We start from the raw sequence: 20,147 nt of genomic DNA on the forward strand, positions 1-20,147 counted from the left end.
TCTTCTTCAATATGCAATTCAGCAACATGCAGTGTTGCTTGATGGAATTAGCTCTTACAGCATCATCTGCGTCTAGAACCTTTGTATTTAGGGCTAGCTGAAAACGGCTTTGGCGCTGAAGTGGTTTCTGAATGTGGAGTTGGTGGCATGTGAAACCCGCCTGTGGAGCCTTCGTTTGTGTGGGATGCTCACCAAGCTGCCCTTCAGGACAATGCACTCAAACGGCATTAGGCATAGTGTGTGAACACGTAGTTTGCTTGAGAGCTGCCTGTCAGCCTGATGCTGTGTGAAGTCAGTGAGACAAATGGAGTTGTTCTCCCACAAGAACCACTCGGCTGATTCTTCTTCAATATGCAATTCAGCAACACGCAGTGTTGCTTGATGGAATTAGCTCTTACAGCAACATCTGCGTCTAAAGCCTTTGTATTTAGGGCTAGCTGAAAACGGCTTTGGCGCTGAAGTGGTTTCTGAATGTGGAGTTGGTGGCATGTGAAACCCGCCTGTGGAGCCTTCGTTTGTGTGGGATGCTCACCAAGCTGCCCTTCAGGACAATGCACTCAAACGGCATTAGGCATAGTGCGTGAACACGTAGTTTGCTTGAGAGCTGCCTGTCAGCCTGATGGTGTGTGAAGTCAGTGAGCCAAATGGAGTTGTTCTCCCACAAGAACCACTCGGCTGATTCTTCTTCAATATGCAATTAAGCAACATGCAGTGTTGCTTGATGGAATTAGCTCTTACAGCAACATCTGCGTCTAGAGCCTTTGTATTTAGGGCTAGCTGAAAACGGCTTTGGCGCTGAAGTGGTTTCTGAATGTGGAGTTGGTGGCATGTGAAACCCGCCTGTGGAGCCTTCGTTTGTGTGGGATGCTCACCAACCTGCCCTTCAGGACAATGCACTAAAATGGCATTAAGCATAGTGTGTGAACACGTAGTTTGCTTGAGAGCTGCCTGTCAGCCTGATGGTGTGTGAAGTCAGTGAGCCAAATGGAGTTGTTCTCCCACAAGAACCACTCGGCTGATTCTTCTTCAATATGCAATTCAGCAACATGCAGTGTTGCTTGATGGAATTAGCTCTTACAGCAACATCTGCATCTAGAGCCTTTGTATTTAGGGCTAGCTGAAAACGGCTTTGGCGCTGAAGTGGTTTCTGAATGTGGAGTTGGTGGCATGTGAAACCCGCCTGTGGAGCCTTCGTTTGTGTGGCATGCTCACCAAGCTGCCCTTCAGGACAATGCACTCAAACGGCATTAAGCATAGTGTGTGAACACGTAGTTTGCTTGAGAGCTGCCTGTCAGCCTGATGCTGTGTGAAGTCAGTGAGCCAAATGGAGTTGTTCTCCCACAAGAACCACTCGGCTGATTCTTCTTCAATATGCAATTCAGCAACATGCAGTGTTGCTTGATGGAATTAGCTCTTACAGCATCATCTGCGTCTAGAACCTTTGTATTTAGGGCTAGCTGAAAAGGGCTTTGGCGTTGAAGTGGTTTCTGAATGTGGAGTTGGTAGCATGTGAAACCCACCTGTGGAGCCTTCGTTTGTGTGGGATGCTCACCAACCTGCCCTTCAGGACAATGCACTCAAACGGCATTAGGCATAGTGTGTGAACACGTAGTTTGCTTGAGAGCTGCCTGTCAGCCTGATGGTGTGTGAAGTCAGTGAGCCAAATGGAGTTGTTCTCCCACAAGAACCACTCGGCTGATTCTTCTTCAATATGCAATTCAGCAACATGCAGTGTTGCTTGATGGAATTAGCTCTTACAGCAACTTCTGCGTCTAGAACCTGTGTATTTAAGGCTAGCTGAAAAGGGCTTTGGCGCTGAAGTGGTTTCTGAATGTGGAGTTGGTGGCATGTGAAACCCGCCTGTGGAGCCTTCGTTTGTGTGGGATGCTCACCAAGCTGCCCTTCAGGACAATGCACTCAAACGGCATTAGTCATAGTGTGTGAACACGTAGTTTGCTTGAGAGCTGCCTGTCAGCCTGATGGTGTGTGAAGTCAGTGAGCCAAATGGAGTTGTTCTCCCACAAGAACCACTCGGCTGATTCTTCTTCAATATGCAATTCAGCAACTTGCAGTGTTGCTTTTGGAATTAGCTCTTACAGCAACATCTGCGTCTAGAGCCTTTGTATTTAGGGCTAGCAGAAAACGGCTTTGGCGCTGAAGTGGTTTCTGAATGTGGAGTTGGTGGCATGTGAAACCCGCCTGTGGAGCCTTCGTTTGTGTGGGATGCTCACCAAGCTGCCCTTCAGGACAATGCACTCAAACGGCATTCAGCATAGTGTGTGAACACCTAGTTTGCTTGAGAGCTGCCTGTCAGCCTGATGGTGTGTGAAGTCAGTGAGCCAAATGGAGTTGTTCTCCCACAAGAACCACTCGGCTGATTCTTCTTCAATATGCAATTCAGCAACATGCAGTGTTGCTTGATGGAATTAGCTCTTACAGCAACATCTGCGTCTAGAGCCTTTGTATTTAGGGCTAGCTGAAAAGTGCTTTGGCGCTGAAGTGGTTTCTGAATGTGGAGTTGGTGGCATGTGAAACCCGCCTGTGGAGCCTTCGTTTGTGTGGGATGCTCACCAAGCTGCCCTTCAGGACAATGCACTCAAACGGCATTAAACATAGTGTGTGAACACGTAGTTTGCTTGAGAGCTGCCTGTCAGCCTGATGGTGTGTGAAGTCAGTGAGCCAAATGGAGTTGTTCTCCCACAAGAACCACTCGGCTGATTCTTCTTCAATATGCAATTCAGCAACATACAGTGTTGCTTGATGGAATTGGCTCTTACAACAACATCTGCATCTAGAGCCTTTGTATTTAGGGCTAGCTGAAAACGGCTTTGGCGCTGAAGTGGTTTCTGAATGAGGAGTTGGTGGCATGTGAAACCTGCCTGTGGAGCCTTCGTTTGTGTGGGATGCTCACCAAGCTGCCCTTCAGGACAATGCACTCAAACGGCATTAAGCATAGTGTGTGAACACGTAGTTTGCTTGAGAGCTGCCTGTTAACCTGATGGTGTGTGAAGTCAGTGAGCCAAATGGAGTTGTTCTCCCACAAGAACCACTCGGCTGATTCTTCTTCAATATGCCATTCAGCAACATGCAGTGTTGCTTGATGGAATTAGCTCTTACAGCCACATCTGCGTCTAGAGCCTTTGTATTTAGGGCTAGCTGAAAACGGCTTTGGCGCTGAAGTGGTTTCTGAATGTGGAGTTGGTGGCATGTGAAACCCGCCTGTGGTGCCTTCGTTTGTGTGGGATGCTCACCAAGCTGCCCTTCAGGACAATGCACTCAAACGGCATTAGGCATAGTGTGTGAACACGTAGTTTGCTTGAGAGCTGCCTGTCAGCCTGATGGTGTGTGAAGTCAGTGAGCCAAATGGAGTTGTTCTCCCACAAGAACCACTCGGCTGATTCTTCTTCAATATGCAATTCAGCAACATGCAGTGTTGCTTGATGGAATTAGCTCTTACAGCAACATCTGGATCTAGAGCCTTTGTATTTAGGGCTAGCTAAATGTGGCTTTGGCGCTGAAGTGGTTTCTGAATGTGGAGTTGGTGGCATGTGAAACCCGCCTGTGGAGCCTTCGTTTGTGTGGGATGCTCACCAACCTGCCCTTCAGGACAATGCACTCAAACGGCATTAAGCATAGTGTGTGAACACGTAGTTTGCTTGAGAGCTGCCTGTCAGCCTGATGGTGTGTGAAGTCAGTGAGCCAAATGGAGTTGTTCTCCCACAAGAACCACTCGGCTGATTCTTCTTCAATATGCAATTCAGCAACATGCAGTGTTGCTTGATGGAAGTAGCTCTTACAGCAACATCTGCGTCTAGAGCCTTTGTATTTAGGGCTAGCTGAAAACGGCTTTGGCGCTGACGTGGTTTCTGAATGTGGAGTTGGTGGCATGTGAAACCCGCCTGTGGAGCCTTCGTTTGTGTGGGATGCTCACCAAGCCGCCCTTCAGGACAATGCACTCAAACGGCATTAAGCATAGTGTGTGAACACGTAGTTTGCTTGAGAGGTGCCTGTCAGCCTGATGGTGTGTGAAGTCAGTGAGCCAAATGGAGTTGTTCTCCCACAAGAACCACTCGGCTGATTCTTCTTCAATATGCAATTCAGCAACATGCAGTGTTGCTTGATGGAATTAGCTCTTACAGCAACATCTGCGTCTAGAGCCTTTGTATTTAGGGCTAGCTGAAAACAGCTTTGGCGCTGAAGTGGTTTCTGAATGTGGAGTTGGTGGCATGTGAAACCCGCCTGTGGAGCCTTCGTTTGTGTGGGATGCTCACCAAGCTGCCCTTCAGGACAATGCACTCAAACGGCATTAAGCATAGTGTGTGAACACGTAGTTTGCTTGAGAGCTGCCTTTCAGCCTGATGGTGTGTGAAGTCAGTGAGCCAAATGGAGTTGTTCTCCCACAAGAACCACTCGGCTGATTCTTCTTCAATGTGTCATTCAGCAGCATGCAGTCTTGCTGGATGGAATTAGCTCTTACAGCCACATCTGCGTCTAGAGCCTTTGTATTTAGGGCTAGCTGAAAAGTGCTTTGGCGCTGAAGTGGTTTCTGAATGTGGAGTTGGTGGCATGTGAAACCCGCCTGTGGAGCCTTCGTTTGTGTGGGATGCTCACCAAGCTGCCCTTCAGGACAATGCACTCAAACGGCATTTAGCATAGTGTGTGAACACGTAGTTTGCTTGAGAGCTGCCTGTCAGCCTGATGGTGTGTGAAGTCAGTGAGCCAAATGGAGTTGTTCTCCCACAAGAACCACTCGGCTGATTCTTCTTCAATATGCAATTCAGCAACATACAGTGTTGCTTGATGAAATTAGCTCTTACAGCAACATCTGCGTCTAGAGCCTTTGTATTTAGGGCTAGCTGAATGTGGCTTTGGCGCTGAAGTGGTTTCTGAATGTGGAGTTGGTGGCATGTGAAACCCGCCTGTGGAGCCTTCGTTTGTGTGGGATGCTCACCAACCTGCCCTTCAGGACAATGCACTCAAACGGCATTAAGCATAGTGTGTGAACACGTAGTTTGCTTGAGAGCTGCGTGTCAGCCTGATGGTGTGTGAAGTCAGTGAGCCAAATGGAGTTGTTCACCCACAAGAACCACTCGGCTGATTCTTCTTCAATATGCCATTCAGCAACATGCAGTGTTGCTGGATGGAATTAGCTCTTACAGCCACATCTGCGTCTAGAGCCTTTGTATTTAGGGCTAGCTGAAAAGGGCTTTGGCGCTGAAGTGGTTTCTGAATGTGGAGTTGGTGGCATGTGAAACCCGCCTGTGGAGCCTTCGTTTGTGTGGGATGCTCACCAAGCTGCCCTTCAGGACAATGCACTCAAACGGCATTAGTCATAGTGTGTGAACACGTAGTTTGCTTGAGAGCTGCCTGTCAGCCTGATGGTGTGTGAAGTCAGTGAGCCAAATGGAGTTGTTCTCCCACAAGAACCACTCGGCGTATTCTTCTTCAATATGCAATTCAGCAACATGCAGTGTTGCTTGATGGAATTAGCTCTTACAGCAACATCTGCGTCTAGAGCCTTTGTATTTAGGGCTAGCAGAAAACGGCTTTGGCGCTGAAGTGGTTTCTGAATGTGGAGTTGGTGGCATGTGAAACCCGCCTGTGGAGCCTTCGTTTGTGTGGGATGCTCACCAAGCTGCCCTTCAGGACAATGCACTCAAACGGCATTAAACATAGTGTGTGAACACGTAGTTTGCTTGAGAGCTGCCTGTCAGCCTGATGGTGTGTGAAGTCAGTGAGCCAAATGGAGTTGTTCTCCCACAAGAACCACTCGGCTGATTCTTCTTCAATATGCAATTCAGCAACATGCAGTGTTGCTTGATGGAATTAGCTCTTACAGCAACATCTGCGTCTAGAGCCTTTGTATTTAGGGCTAGCTAAATGTGGCTTTGGCGCTGAAGTGGTTTCTGAATGTGGAGTTGGTGGCATGTGAAACCCGCATGTGGAGCCTTCGTTTGTGTGGGATGCTCACCAACCTGCCCTTCAGGACAATGCACTCAAACGGCATTAAGCATAGTGTGTGAACACGTAGTTTGCTTGAGAGCTGCCTGTCAGCCTGATGCTGTGTGAAGTCAGTGAGCCAAATGGAGTTGTTCTCCCACAAGAACCACTCGGCGTATTCTTCTTCAATATGCAATTCAGCAACATGCAGTGTTGCTTGATGGAATTAGCTCTTACAGCAACATCTGCGTCTAGAGCCTTTGTATTTAGGGCTAGCTGAAAACGGCTTTGGCGCTGAAGTGGTTTCTGAATGTGGAGTTGGTGGCATGTGAAACCCGCCTGTGGAGCCTTCGTTTGTGTGGGATGCTCACCAAGCCGCCCTTCAGGACAATGCACTCAAACGGCATTAAGCATAGTGTGTAAACACGTAGTTTGCTTGAGAGGTGCCTGTCAGCCTGAAGGTGTGTGAAGTCAGTGAGCCAAATGGAGTTGTTCTCCCACAAGAACCACTCGGCTGATTCTTCTTCAATATGCAATTCAGCAACATGCAGTGTTGCTTGATGGAATTAGCTCTTACAGCAACATCTGCGTCTAGAGCCTTTGTATTTAGGGCTAGCTGAAAACAGCTTTGGCGCTGAAGTGGTTTCTGAATGTGGAGTTGGTGGCATGTGAAACCCGCCTGTGGAGCCTTCGTTTGTGTGGGATGCTCACCAAGCTGCCCTTCAGGACAATGCACTCAAACGGCATTTAGCATAGTGTGTGAACACGTAGTTTGCTTGAGAGCTGCCTGTCAGCCTGATGGTGTGTGAAGTCAGTGAGCCAAATAGAGTTGTTCTCCCACAAGAACCACTCGGCTGATTCTTCTTCAATATGCAATTCAGCAACATGCAGTGTTGCTGGATGGAATTAGTTCTTACAGCAACATCTGAGTCTAGAGCCTTTGTATTTAGTGCTAGCTGAAAAGTGCTTTGGCGCTGAAGTGGTTTCTGAATGTGGAGTTGGTGGCATGTGAAACCCGCCTGTGGAGCCTTCGTTTGTGTGGGATGCTCACCAAGCTGCCCTTCAGGACAATGCACTCAAACGGCATTAAGCATAGTGTGTGAACACGTAGTTTGCTTGAGAGCTGCCTGTCAGCCTGATGGTGTGTGAAGTCAGTGAGCCAAATGGAGTTGTTCTCCCACAAGAACCACTCGGCTGATTCTTCTTCAATATGCAATTCAGCAACATGCAGTGTTGCTTGATGGAATTAGCTCTTACAGCAACATCTGCGTCTAGAGCCTTTGTATTTAGGGCTAGCTGAAAACGGCTTTGGCGCTGAAGTGGTTTCTGAATGTGGAGTTGGGGGCATGTGAAACCCGCCTGTGGAGCCTTCGTTTGTATGGGATGCTCACCAAGCTGCCCTTCAGGACAATGCACTCAAACGGCGTTAGGCATAGTGTGTGAACACGTAGTTTGCTTGAGAGCTGCGTGTCAGCCTGATGGTGTGTGAAGTCAGTGAGCCAAATGGAGTTGTTCTCCCACAAGAACCACTCGGCTGATTCTTCTTCAATATGCAATTCAGCAACATGCATTGTTGCTTGATGGAATTAGCTCTTACAGCAACATCTGGGTCTAGAGCCTTTGTATTTAGGGCTAGCTGAAAACGGCTTTGGCGCTGAAGTGGTTTCTGAATGTGGAGTTGGTGGCATGTGAAACCCGCCTGTGGAGCCTTCGTTTTTGTGTGGGATGCTCACCAAGCTGCCCTTCAGGACAATGCACTTAAATGGCATTAAGCATAGTGTGTGAACACGTAGTTTGCTTGAGAGCTGCCTGTCTGCCTGGTGGTGTGTGAAGTCAGTGAGCCAAATGGAGTTGTTCTCCCACAAGAACCACTCGGCTGATTCTTCTTCAATATGCAATTCAGCAACATGCAGTGTTGCTGGATGGAATTAGTTCTTACAGCAACATCTGCGTCTAGAGCCTTTGTATTTAGTGCTAGCTGAAAAGGGCTTTGGCGCTCAGGTGGTTTCTGAATGTGGAGTTGGTGGCATGTGAAACCCGCCTGTGGAGCCTTCTTTTGTGTGGGATGCTCACCAAGCTGCCCTTCAGGACAATGCACTCAAACGGCATTAAGCATAGTGTGTGAACACGTAGTTTGCTTGAGAGCTGCCTGTCAGCCAGATGGTGTGTGAAGTCAGTGAGCCAAATGGAGTTGTTCTCCCACAAGAACCACTCGGCGTATTCTTCTTCAATATGCAATTCAGCAACATGCAGTGTTGCTTGATGGAATTAGCTCTTACAGCAACATCTGCGTCTAGAGCCTTTGTATTTAGGGCTAGCTGAAAACGGCTTTGGCGCTGAAGTGGTTTCTGAATGTGGAGTTGGTGGCATGTGAAACCCGCCTGTGGAGCCTTCGTTTGTGTGGGATGCTCACCAACCTGCCCTTCAGGACAATGCACTCAAACGGCATTAAGCATAGTGTGTGAACACGTAGTTTGCTTGAGAGCTGCGTGTCAGCCTGATGGTGTGTGAAGTCAGTGAGCCAAATGGAGTTGTTCTCCCACAAGAACCACTCGGCTGATTCTTCTTCAATATGCAATTCAGCAACATGCAGTGTTGCTTGATGGAATTAGCTCTTACAGCAACATCTGGGTCTAGAGCCTTTGTATTTAGGGCTAGCTGAAAAGGGCTTTGGCGCTGAAGTGGTTTCTGAATGTGGAGTTGGTGGCATGTGAAACCCGACTGTGGAGCCTTCGTTTGTGTGGGATGCTCACCAAGCTGCCCTTCAGGACAATGCACTCAAACGGCATTAGGCATAGTGTGTGAACACGTAGTTTGCTTGAGAGCTGCCTGTCAGCCTGATGGTGTGTGAAGTCAGTGAGCCAAATGGAGTTGTTCTCCCACAAGAACCACTCGGCTGATTCTTCTTCAATATGCAATTCAGCAACATGCAGTGTTGCTTGATGGAATTAGCTCTTACAGCAACATCTGCGTCTAGAACCTGTGTATTTAAGGCTAGCTGAAAAGGGCTTTGGCGCTGAAGTGGTTTCTGAATGTGGAGTTGGTGGCATGTGAAACCCGACTGTGGAGCCTTCGTTTGTGTGGGATGCTCACCAAGCTGCCCTTCAGGACAATGCACTCAAACGGCATAAAGCATAGTGTGTGAACACGTAGTTTGCTTGAGAGCTGCCTGTCAGCCTGATGGTGTGTGAAGTCAGTGAGCCAAATGGAGTTTTCTCCCACAAGAACCACTCGGCTGATTCTTCTTCAATATGCAATTCAGCAACATGCAGTGTTGCTTGATGAAATTAGCTCTTACAGCAACATCTGCGTCTAGAGCCTTTCTATTTAGGGCTAGCTGAATGTGGCTTTGGCGCTGAAGTGGTTTCTGAATGTGGAGTTGGTGGCATGTGAAACCCGCCTGTGGAGCCTTCGTTTGTGTGGGATGCTCACCAACCTGCCCTTCAGGACAATGCACTCAAACGGCATTAAGCATAGTGTGTGAACACGTAGTTTGCTTGAGAGTTGCCTCTCAGCCTGATGGTGTGTGAAGTCAGTGAGCCAAATGGAGTTGTTCACCCACAAGAACCACTCGGCTGATTCTTCTTCAATATGCCATTCAGCAGCATGCAGTGTTGCTTGATGGAATTAGCTCTTACAGCCACATCTGCGTCTAGAGCCTTTGTATTTAGGGCTAGCTGAAAAGGGCTTTGGCGCTGAAGTGGTTTCTGAATGTGGAGTTGGTGGCATGTGAAACCCGACTGTGGAGCCTTCGTTTGTGTGGGATGCTCACCAAGCTGCCCTTCAGGACAATGCACTCAAACGGCATTAGGCATAGTGTGTGAACACGTAGTTTGCTTGAGAGCTGCCTGTCAGCCTGATGGTGTGTGAAGTCAGTGAGCCAAATGGAGTTGTTCTCCCACAAGAACCACTCGGCTGATTCTTCTTCAATATGCAATTCAGCAACATGCAGTGTTGCTTGATGGAATTAGCTCTTACAGCAACATCTGCGTCTAGAACCTGTGTATTTAAGGCTAGCTGAAAAGGGCTTTGGCGCTGAAGTGGTTTCTGAATGTGGAGTTGGTGGCATGTGAAACCCGCCTGTGGAGCCTTCGTTTGTGTGGGATGCTCACCAAGCTGCCCTTCAGGACAATGCACTCAAACGGCATTAGTCATAGTGTGTGAACACGTAGTTTGCTTGAGAGCTGCCTGTCAGCCTGATGGTGTGTGAAGTCAGTGAGCCAAATGGAGTTGTTCTCCCACAAGAACCACTCGGCTGATTCTTCTTCAATATGCAATTCAGCAACATGCAGTGTTGCTTGATGGAATTAGCTCTTACAGCAACATCTGCGTCTAGAGCCTTTGTATTTAGGGCTAGCAGAAAACGGCTTTGGCAATGAAGTGGTTTCTGAATGTGGAGTTGGTGGCATGTGAAACCCGCCTGTGGAGCCTTCGTTTGTGTGGGATGCTCACCAAGCTGCCCTTCAGGACAATGCACTCAAACGGCATTAGGCATAGTGTGTGAACACGTAGTTTGCTTGAGAGCTGCGTGTCACCCTGATGGTGTGTGAAGTCAGTGAGCCAAATGGAGTTGTTCTCCCACAAGAACCACTCGGCTGATTCTTCTTCAATATGCAATTCAGCAACATGCAGTGTTGCTTGATGGAATTAGCTCTTACAGCCACATCTGCGTCTAGAGCCTTTGTATTTAGTGCTAGCTGAAAACGGCTTTGGCGCTGAAGTGGTTTCTGAATGTGGAGTTGGTGGCATGTGAAACCCGCCTGTGGTGCCTTCGTTTGTGTGGGATGCTCACCAAGCTGCCCTTCAGGACAATGCACTCAAACGGCATTAGGCATAGTGTGTGAACACGTAGTTTGCTTGAGAGCTGCCTGTCAGCCTGATGGTGTGTGAAGTCAGTGAGCCAAATGGAGTTGTTCTCCCACAAGAACCACTCGGCTGATTCTTCTTCAATATGCAATTCAGCAACATGCAGTGTTGCTTGATGGAATTAGCTCTTACAGCAACATCTGGATCTAGAGCCTTTGTATTTAGGGCTAGCTAAATGTGGCTTTGGCGCTGAAGTGGTTTCTGAATGTGGAGTTGGTGGCATGTGAAACCCGCCTGTGGAGCCTTCGTTTGTGTGGGATGCTCACCAAGCTGCCCTTCAGGACAATGCACTCAAACGGCATTAAGCATAGTGTGTGAACACGTAGTTTGCTTGAGAGCTGCCTGTCAGCCTGATGGTGTGTGAAGTCAGTGAGCCAAATGGAGTTGTTCTCCCACAAGAACCACTCGGCTGATTCTTCTTCAATATGCAATTCAGCAACATGCAGTGTTGCTTGATGGAATTAGCTCTTACAGCAACATCTGCGTCTAGAGCCTTTGTATTTAGGGCTAGCTGAAAACGGCTTTGGCGCTGACGTGGTTTCTGAATGTGGAGTTGGTGGCATGTGAAACCCGCCTGTGGAGCCTTCGTTTGTGTGGGATGCTCACCAAGCCGCCCTTCAGGACAATGCACTCAAACGGCATTAAGCATAGTGTGTGAACACGTAGTTTGCTTGAGAGGTGCCTGTCAGCCTGATGGTGTGTGAAGTCAGTGAGCCAAATGGAGTTGTTCTCCCACAAGAACCACTCGGCTGATTCTTCTTCAATATGCAATTCAGCAACATGCAGTGTTGCTTGATGGAATTAGCTCTTACAGCAACATCTGCGTCTAGAGCCTTTGTATTTAGGGCTAGCTGAAAACAGCTTTGGCGCTGAAGTGGTTTCTGAATGTGGAGTTGGTGGCATGTGAAACCCGCCTGTGGAGCCTTCGTTTGTGTGGGATGCTCACCAAGCTGCCCTTCAGGACAATGCACTCAAACGGCATTAAGCATAGTGTGTGAACACGTAGTTTGCTTGAGAGCTGCCTGTCAGCCTGATGGTGTGTGAAGTCAGTGAGCCCAATGGAGTTGTTCTCCCACAAGAACCACTCGGCTGATTCTTCTTCAATGTGTCATTCAGCAGCATGCAGTCTTGCTGGATGGAATTAGCTCTTACAGCCACATCTGCGTCTAGAGCCTTTGTATTTAGGGCTAGCTGAAAAGTGCTTTGGCGCTGAAGTGGTTTCTGAATGTGGAGTTGGTGGCATGTGAAACCCGCCTGTGGAGCCTTCGTTTGTGTGGGATGCTCACCAAGCTGCCCTTCAGGACAATGCACTCAAACGGCATAAAGCATAGTGTGTGAACACGTAGTTTGCTTGAGAGCTGCCTGTCAGCCTGATGGTGTGTGAAGTCAGTGAGCCAAATGGAGTTTTCTCCCACAAGAACCACTCGGCTGATTCTTCTTCAATATGCAATTCAGCAACATACAGTGTTGCTTGATGAAATTAGCTCTTACAGCAACATCTGCGTCTAGAGCCTTTCTATTTAGGGCTAGCTGAATGTGGCTTTGGCACTGAAGTGGTTTCTGAATGTGGAGTTGGTGGCATGTGAAACCCGCCTGTGGAGCCTTCGTTTGTGTGGGATGCTCACCAACCTGCCCTTCAGGACAATGCACTCAAACGGCATTAAGCATAGTGTGTGAACACGTAGTTTGCTTGAGAGTTGCCTCTCAGCCTGATGGTGTGTGAAGTCAGTGAGCCAAATGGAGTTGTTCACCCACAAGAACCACTCGGCTGATTCTTCTTCAATATGCCATTCAGCAGCATGCAGTGTTGCTGGATGGAATTAGCTCTTACAGCCACATCTGCGTCTAGAGCCTTTGTATTTAGGGCTAGCTGAAAAGGGCTTTGGCGCTGAAGTGGTTTCTGAATGTGGAGTTGGTGGCATGTGAAACCCGACTGTGGAGCCTTCGTTTGTGTGGGATGCTCACCAAGCTGCCCTTCAGGACAATGCACTCAAACGGCATTAGGCATAGTGTGTGAACACGTAGTTTGCTTGAGAGCTGCCTGTCAGCCTGATGGTGTGTGAAGTCAGTGAGCCAAATGGAGTTGTTCTCCCACAAGAACCACTCGGCTGATTCTTCTTCAATATGCAATTCAGCAACATGCAGTGTTGCTTGATGGAATTAGCTCTTACAGCAACATCTGCGTCTAGAACCTGTGTATTTAAGGCTAGCTGAAAAGGGCTTTGGCGCTGAAGTGGTTTCTGAATGTGGAGTTGGTGGCATGTGAAACCCGCCTGTGGAGCCTTCGTTTGTGTGGGATGCTCACCAAGCTGCCCTTCAGGACAATGCACTCAAACGGCATTAGTCATAGTGTGTGAACACGTAGTTTGCTTGAGAGCTGCCTGTCAGCCTGATGGTGTGTGAAGTCAGTGAGCCAAATGGAGTTGTTCTCCCACAAGAACCACTCGGCTGATTCTTCTTCAATATGCAATTCAGCAACATGCAGTGTTGCTTGATGGAATTAGCTCTTACAGCAACATCTGCGTCTAGAGCCTTTGTATTTAGGGCTAGCAGAAAACGGCTTTGGCAATGAAGTGGTTTCTGAATGTGGAGTTGGTGGCATGTGAAACCCGCCTGTGGAGCCTTCGTTTGTGTGGGATGCTCACCAAGCTGCCCTTCAGGACAATGCACTCAAACGGCATTAGGCATAGTGTGTGAACACGTAGTTTGCTTGAGAGCTGCGTGTCACCCTGATGGTGTGTGAAGTCAGTGAGCCAAATGGAGTTGTTCTCCCACAAGAACCACTCGGCTGATTCTTCTTCAATATGCAATTCAGCAACATGCAGTGTTGCTTGATGGAATTAGCTCTTACAGCAACATCTGCGTCTAGAGCCTTTGTATTTAGGGCTAGCTAAATGTGGCTTTGGCGCTGAAGTGGTTTCTGAATGTGGAGTTGGTGGCATGTGAAACCCGCCTGTGGAGCCTTCGTTTGTGTGGGATGCTCACCAACCTGCCCTTCAGGACAATGCACTCAAACGGCATTAAGCATAGTGTGTGAACACGTAGTTTGCTTGAGAGCTGCCTGTCAGCCTGATGGTGTGTGAAGTCAGTGAGCCAAATGGAGTTGTTCTCCCACAAGAACCACTCGGCGTATTCTTCTTCAATATGCAATTCAGCAACATGCAGTGTTGCTTGATGGAATTAGCTCTTACAGCAACATCTGCGTCTAGAGCCTTTGTATTTAGGGCTAGCTGAAAACGGCTTTGGCGCTGACGTGGTTTCTGAATGTGGAGTTGGTGGCATGTGAAACCCGCCTGTGGAGCCTTCGTTTGTGTGGGATGCTCACCAAGCCGCCCTTCAGGACAATGCACTCAAACGGCATTAAGCATAGTGTGTAAACACGTAGTTTGCTTGAGAGGTGCCTGTCAGCCTGAAGGTGTGTGAAGTCAGTGAGCCAAATGGAGTTGTTCTCCCACAAGAACCACTCGGCTGATTCTTCTTCAATATGCAATTCAGCAACATGCAGTGTTGCTTGATGGAATTAGCTCTTACAGCAACATCTGCGTCTAGAGCCTTTGTATTTAGGGCTAGCTGAAAACAGCTTTGGCGCTGAAGTGGTTTCTGAATGTGGAGTTGGTGGCATGTGAAACCCGCCTGTGGAGCCTTCGTTTGTGTGGGATGCTCACCAAGCTGCCCTTCAGGACAATGCACTCAAACGGCATTAAGCATAGTGTGTGAACACGTAGTTTGCTTGAGAGCTGCCTGTCAGACTGATGGTGTGTGAAGTCAGTGAGCCAAATGGAGTTGTTCTCCCACAAGAACCACTCGGCTGATTCTTCTTCAATATGCAATTCAGCAACATGCAGTGTTGCTTGATGGAATTAGCTCTTACAGCAACATCTGGTTCTAGAGCCTTTGTATTTAGGGCTAGCTGACAAGGGCTTTGGCGCTGAAGTGGTTTCTGAATGTGGAGTTGGTGGCATGTGAAACCCGCCTGTGGAGCCTTCGTTTGTGTGGGATGCTCACCAAGCTGCCCTTCAGGACAATGCACTCAAACGGCATTTAGCATAGTGTGTGAACACGTAGTTTGCTTGAGAGCTGCCTGTCAGCCTGATGGTGTGTGAAGTCAGTGAGCCAAATAGAGTTGTTCTCCCACAAGAACCACTCGGCTGATTCTTCTTCAATATGCAATTCAGCAACATGCAGTGTTGCTGGATGGAATTAGTTCTTACAGCAACATCTGCGTCTAGAGCCTTTGTATTTAGTGCTAGCTGAAAAGTGCTTTGGCGCTGAAGTGGTTTCTGAATGTGGAGTTGGTGGCATGTGAAACCCGCCTGTGGAGCCTTCGTTTGTGTGGGATGCTCACCAAGCTGCCCTTCAGGACAATGCACTCAAACGGCATTAAGCATAGTGTGTGAACACGTAGTTTGCTTGAGAGCTGCCTGTCAGCCTGATGGTGTGTGAAGTCAGTGAGCCAAATGGAGTTGTTCTCCCACAAGAACCACTCGGCTGATTCTTCTTCAATATGCAATTCTGCAACATGCAGTGTTGCTTGATGGAATTAGCTCTTACAGCAACATCTGCGTCTAGAGCCTTTGTATTTAGGGCTAGCTGAAAACGGCTTTGGCGCTGAAGTGGTTTCTGAATGTGGAGTTGGTGGCATGTGAAACCCGCCTGTGGAGCCTTCGTTTGTGTGGGATGCTCACCAAGCTGCCCTTCAGGACAATGCACTTAAATGGCATTAAGCATAGTGTGTGAACACGTAGTTTGCTTGAGAGCTGCCTGTCAGCCTGATGGTGTGTGAAGTCAGTGAGCCAAATGGAATTGTTCTCAAACAAGAACCACTCGGCTGATTCTTCTTCAATATGCAATTCAGCAACATGCATTGTTGCTTGATGGAATTAGCTCTTACAGCAACATCTGGGTCTAGAGCCTTTGTATTTAGGGCTAGCTGAAAACGGCTTTGGCGCTGAAGTGGTTTCTGAATGTGGAGTTGGTGGCATGTGAAACCCGCCTGTGGAGCCTTCGTTTGTGTGGGATGCTCACCAAGCTGCCCTTCAGGACAATGCACTTAAATGGCATTAAGCATAGTGTGTGAACACGTAGTTTGCTTGAGAGCTGCCTGTCAGCCTGATGGTGTGTGAAGTCAGTGAGCCAAATGGAGTTGTTCCCCACAAGAACCACTCGGCTGATTCTTCTTCAATATGCAATTCAGCAACATGCAGTGTTGCTTGATGGAATTAGCTCTTACAGCAACATCAGGGTCTAGAGCCTTTGTATTTAGGGCTAGCTGAAAACGGCTTTGGCGCTGAAGTGGTTTCTGAATGTGGAGTTGGTGGCATGTGAAACCCACCTGTGTAGCCTTCGTTTGTGTGGGATGCTCACCAAGCTGCCCTTCAGGACAATGCACTCAAACGGCATTAAGCATAGTGTGTGAACACGTAGTTCGCTTGAGAGCTGCCTGTCAGACTGATGGTGTGTGAAGTCAGTGAGCCAAATGGAGTTGTTCTCCCACAAGAACCACTCGGCTGATTCTTCTTCAATATGCAATTCAGCAACATGCAGTGTTGCTTGATGGAATTAGCTCTTACAGCAACATCTGGGTCTAGAGCCTTTGTATTTAGGGCTAGCTGAAAACGGCTTTGGCGCTGAAGTGGTTTCTGAATGTGGAGTTGGTGGCATGTGAAACCCGCCTGTGGAGCCTTCGTTTGTGTGGGATGCTCACCAAGCTGCCCTTCAGGACAATGCACTCAAACGGCACTTAGCATAGTGTGTGAACACGTAGTTTGCTTGAGAGCTGCCTGTCAGCCTGATGGTGTGTGAAGTCAGTGAGCCAAATAGAGTTGTTCTCCCACAAGAACCACTCGGCTGATTCTTCTTCAATATGCAATTCAGCAACATGCAGTGTTGCTGGATGGAATTAGTTCTTACAGCAACATCTGCGTCTAGAGCCTTTGTATTTAGTGCTAGCTGAAAAGTGCTTTGGCGCTGAAGTGGTTTCTGAATGTGGAGTTGGTGGCATGTGAAACCCGCCTGTGGAGCCTTCGTTTGTGTGGGATGCTCACCAACCTGCCCTTCAGGACAATGCACTCAAACGGCATTAAGCATAGTGTGTGAACACGTAGTTTGCTTGAGAGCTGCCTGTCAGCCTGATGGTGTGTGAAGTCAGTGAGCCAAATGGAGTTGTTCTCCCACAAGAACCACTCGGCTGATTCTTCTTCAATATGCAATTCAGCAACATGCAGTGTTGCTGGATGGAATTAGCTCTTACAGCAACATCTGCGTCTAGAGCCTTTGTATTTAGGGCTAGCTGAAAACGGCTTTGGCGCTGAAGTGGTTTCTGAATGTGGAGTTGGTGGCATGTGAAACCCGCCTGTGGAGCCTTCGTTTGTGTGGGATGCTCACCAAGCTGCCCTTCAGGACAATGCACTTAAATGGCATTAAGCATAGTGTGTGAACACGTAGTTTGCTTGAGAGCTGCCTGTCAGCCTGATGGTGTGTGAAGTCAGTGAGCCAAATGGAATTGTTCTCAAACAAGAACCACTCGGCTGATTCTTCTTCAATATGCAATTCAGCAACATGCATTGTTGCTTGATGGAATTAGCTCTTACAGCAACATCTGGGTCTAGAGCCTTTGTATTTAGGGCTAGCTGAAAACGGCTTTGGCGCTGAAGTGGTTTCTGAATGTGGAGTTGGTGGCATGTGAAACCCGCCTGTGGAGCCTTCGTTTTTGTGTGGGATGCTCACCAAGCTGCCCTTCAGGACAATGCACTTAAATGGCATTAAGCATAGTGTGTGAACACGTAGTTTGCTTGAGAGCTGCCTGTCTGCCTGGTGGTGTGTGAAGTCAGTGAGCCAAATGGAGTTGTTCTCCCACAAGAACCACTCGGCTGATTCTTCTTCAATATGCAATTCAGCAACATGCAGTGTTGCTGGATGGAATTAGTTCTTACAGCAACATCTGCGTCTAGAGCCTTTGTATTTAGTGCTAGCTGAAAAGGGCTTTGGCGCTCAGGTGGTTTCTGAATGTGGAGTTGGTGGCATGTGAAACCCGCCTGTGGAGCCTTCTTTTGTGTGGGACGCTCACCAAGCTGCCCTTCAGGACAATGCACTCAAACGGCATTAAGCATAGTGTGTGAACACGTAGTTTGCTTGAGAGCTGCCTGTCAGCCTGATGGTGTGTGAAGTCAGTGAGCCAAATGGAGTTGTTCTCCCACAAGAACCACTCGGCTGATTCTTCTTCAATATGCAATTCAGCAACATGCAGTGTTGCTTGATGGAATTAACCCTTACAGCAACATCTGGGTCTAGAGCCTTTGTATTTAGTGCTAGCTGAAAACGGCTTTGGCGCTGAAGTGGTTTCTGAATGTGGAGTTGGTGGCATGTGAAACCCGCCTGTGGAGCCTTCGTTTGTGTGGGATGCTCACCAAGCTGCCCTTCAGGACAATGCACTCAAACGGCATTAAGCATAGTGTGTGAACACGTAGTTTGCTTGAGAGCTGCCTGTCAGCCTGATGGTGTGTGAAGTCAGTGAGCCAAATAGAGTTGTTCTCCCACAAGAACCACTCGGCTGATTCTTCTTCAATATGCAATTCAGCAACATGCAGTGTTGCTTGATGGAATTAGTTCTTACAGCAACATCTGCGTCTAGAGCCTTTGTATTTAGGGCTAGCTGAAAACGGCTTTGGCGATGAAGTGGTTTCTGAATGTGGAGTTGGTGGCATGTGAAACGCGTCTGTGGAGCCTTCGTTTGTGTGGGATGCTCACCAACCTGCCCTTCAGGACAATGCACTCAGACGGCATTAAGCATAGTGTGTGAACACGCAGTTTGCTTGAGAGCTGCCTGTCAGCCTGATGGTGTGTGAAGTCAATGAGCCAAATGGAGTTGTTCTCCCACAAGAACCAATCGGCTGATGCTTCTTCAATATGCAATTCAGCAACATGCAGTGTTGCTTGATGGAATTAGCTCTTACAGCAACATCTGCGTCTAGAGCCTTTGTATTTAGGGCTAGCTGAAAACGGCTTTGGCGCTGAAGTGGTTTCTGAATGTGGAGTTGGTGGCATGTGAAACCCGCCTGTGGAGCCTTCGTTTGTGTGGGATGCTCACCAAGCTGCCCTTCAGGACAATGCACTCAAACGGCATTAAGCATAGTGTGTAAACACGTAGTTTGCTTGAGAGCTGCCTGTCAGCCTGATGGTGTGTGAAGTCAGTGAGCCAAATGGAGTTGTTCTCCCACAAGAACCACTCGGCTGATTCTTCTTCAATATGCAATTCAGCAACATGCAGTGTTGCTTGATGGAATTAGCTCTTACAGCAACATCTGCGTCTAGAGCCTTTGTATTTAGGGCTAGCTGAATGTGGCTTTGGCGCTGAAGTGGTTTCTGAATGTGGAGTTGGTGGCATGTGAAACCCGCCTGTGGAGCCTTCGTTTGTGTGGGATGCTCACCAAGCTGCCCTTCAGGACAATGCACTTAAATGGCATTAAGCATAGTGTGTGAACACGTAGTTTGCTTGAGAGCTGCCTGTCAGACTGATGGTGTGTGAAGTCAGTGAGCCAAATGGAGTTGTTCCCCACAAGAACCACTCGGCTGATTCTTCTTCAATATGCAATTCAGCAACATGCAGTGTTGCTTGATGGAATTAGCTCTTACAGCAACATCTGGGTCTAGAGCCTTTGTATTTAGGGCTAGCTGAAAACGGCTTTGGCGCTGAAGTGGTTTCTGAATGTGGAGTTGGTGGCATGTGAAACCCACCTGTGTAGCCTTCGTTTGTGTGGGATGCTCACCAAGCTGCCCTTCAGGACAATGCACTCAAACGGCATTAAGCATAGTGTGTGAACAAGTAATTTGCTTGAGAGCTGCCTGTCTGCCTGGTGGTGTGTGAAGTCAGTGAGCCAAATGGAGTTGTTCTCCCACAAGAACCACTCGGCTGATTCTTCTTCAATATGCAATTCAGCAACATGCAGTGTTGCTGGATGGAATTAGTTCTTACAGCAACATCTGCGTCTAGAGCCTTTGTATTTAGTGCTAGCTGAAAAGGGCTTTGGCGCTCAGGTGGTTTCTGAATGTGGAGTTGGTGGCATGTGAAACCCGCCTGTGGAGCCTTCTTTTGTGTGGGACGCTCACCAAGCTGCCCTTCAGGACAATGCACTCAAACGGCATTAAGCATAGTGTGTGAACACGTAGTTTGCTTGAGAGCTGCCTGTCAGCCTGATGGTGTGTGAAGTCAGTGAGCCAAATGGAGTTGTTCTCCCACAAGAACCACTCGGCTGATTCTTCTTCAATATGCAATTCAGCAACATGCAGTGTTGCTTGATGGAATTAACCCTTACAGCAACATCTGCGTCTAGAGCCTTTGTATT

The sequence above is a fragment of the Ochotona princeps genome, chromosome 16 (assembly GCF_030435755.1).
Source record: "Ochotona princeps isolate mOchPri1 chromosome 16, mOchPri1.hap1, whole genome shotgun sequence".
NCBI lineage: Eukaryota > Metazoa > Chordata > Mammalia > Lagomorpha > Ochotonidae > Ochotona > Ochotona princeps.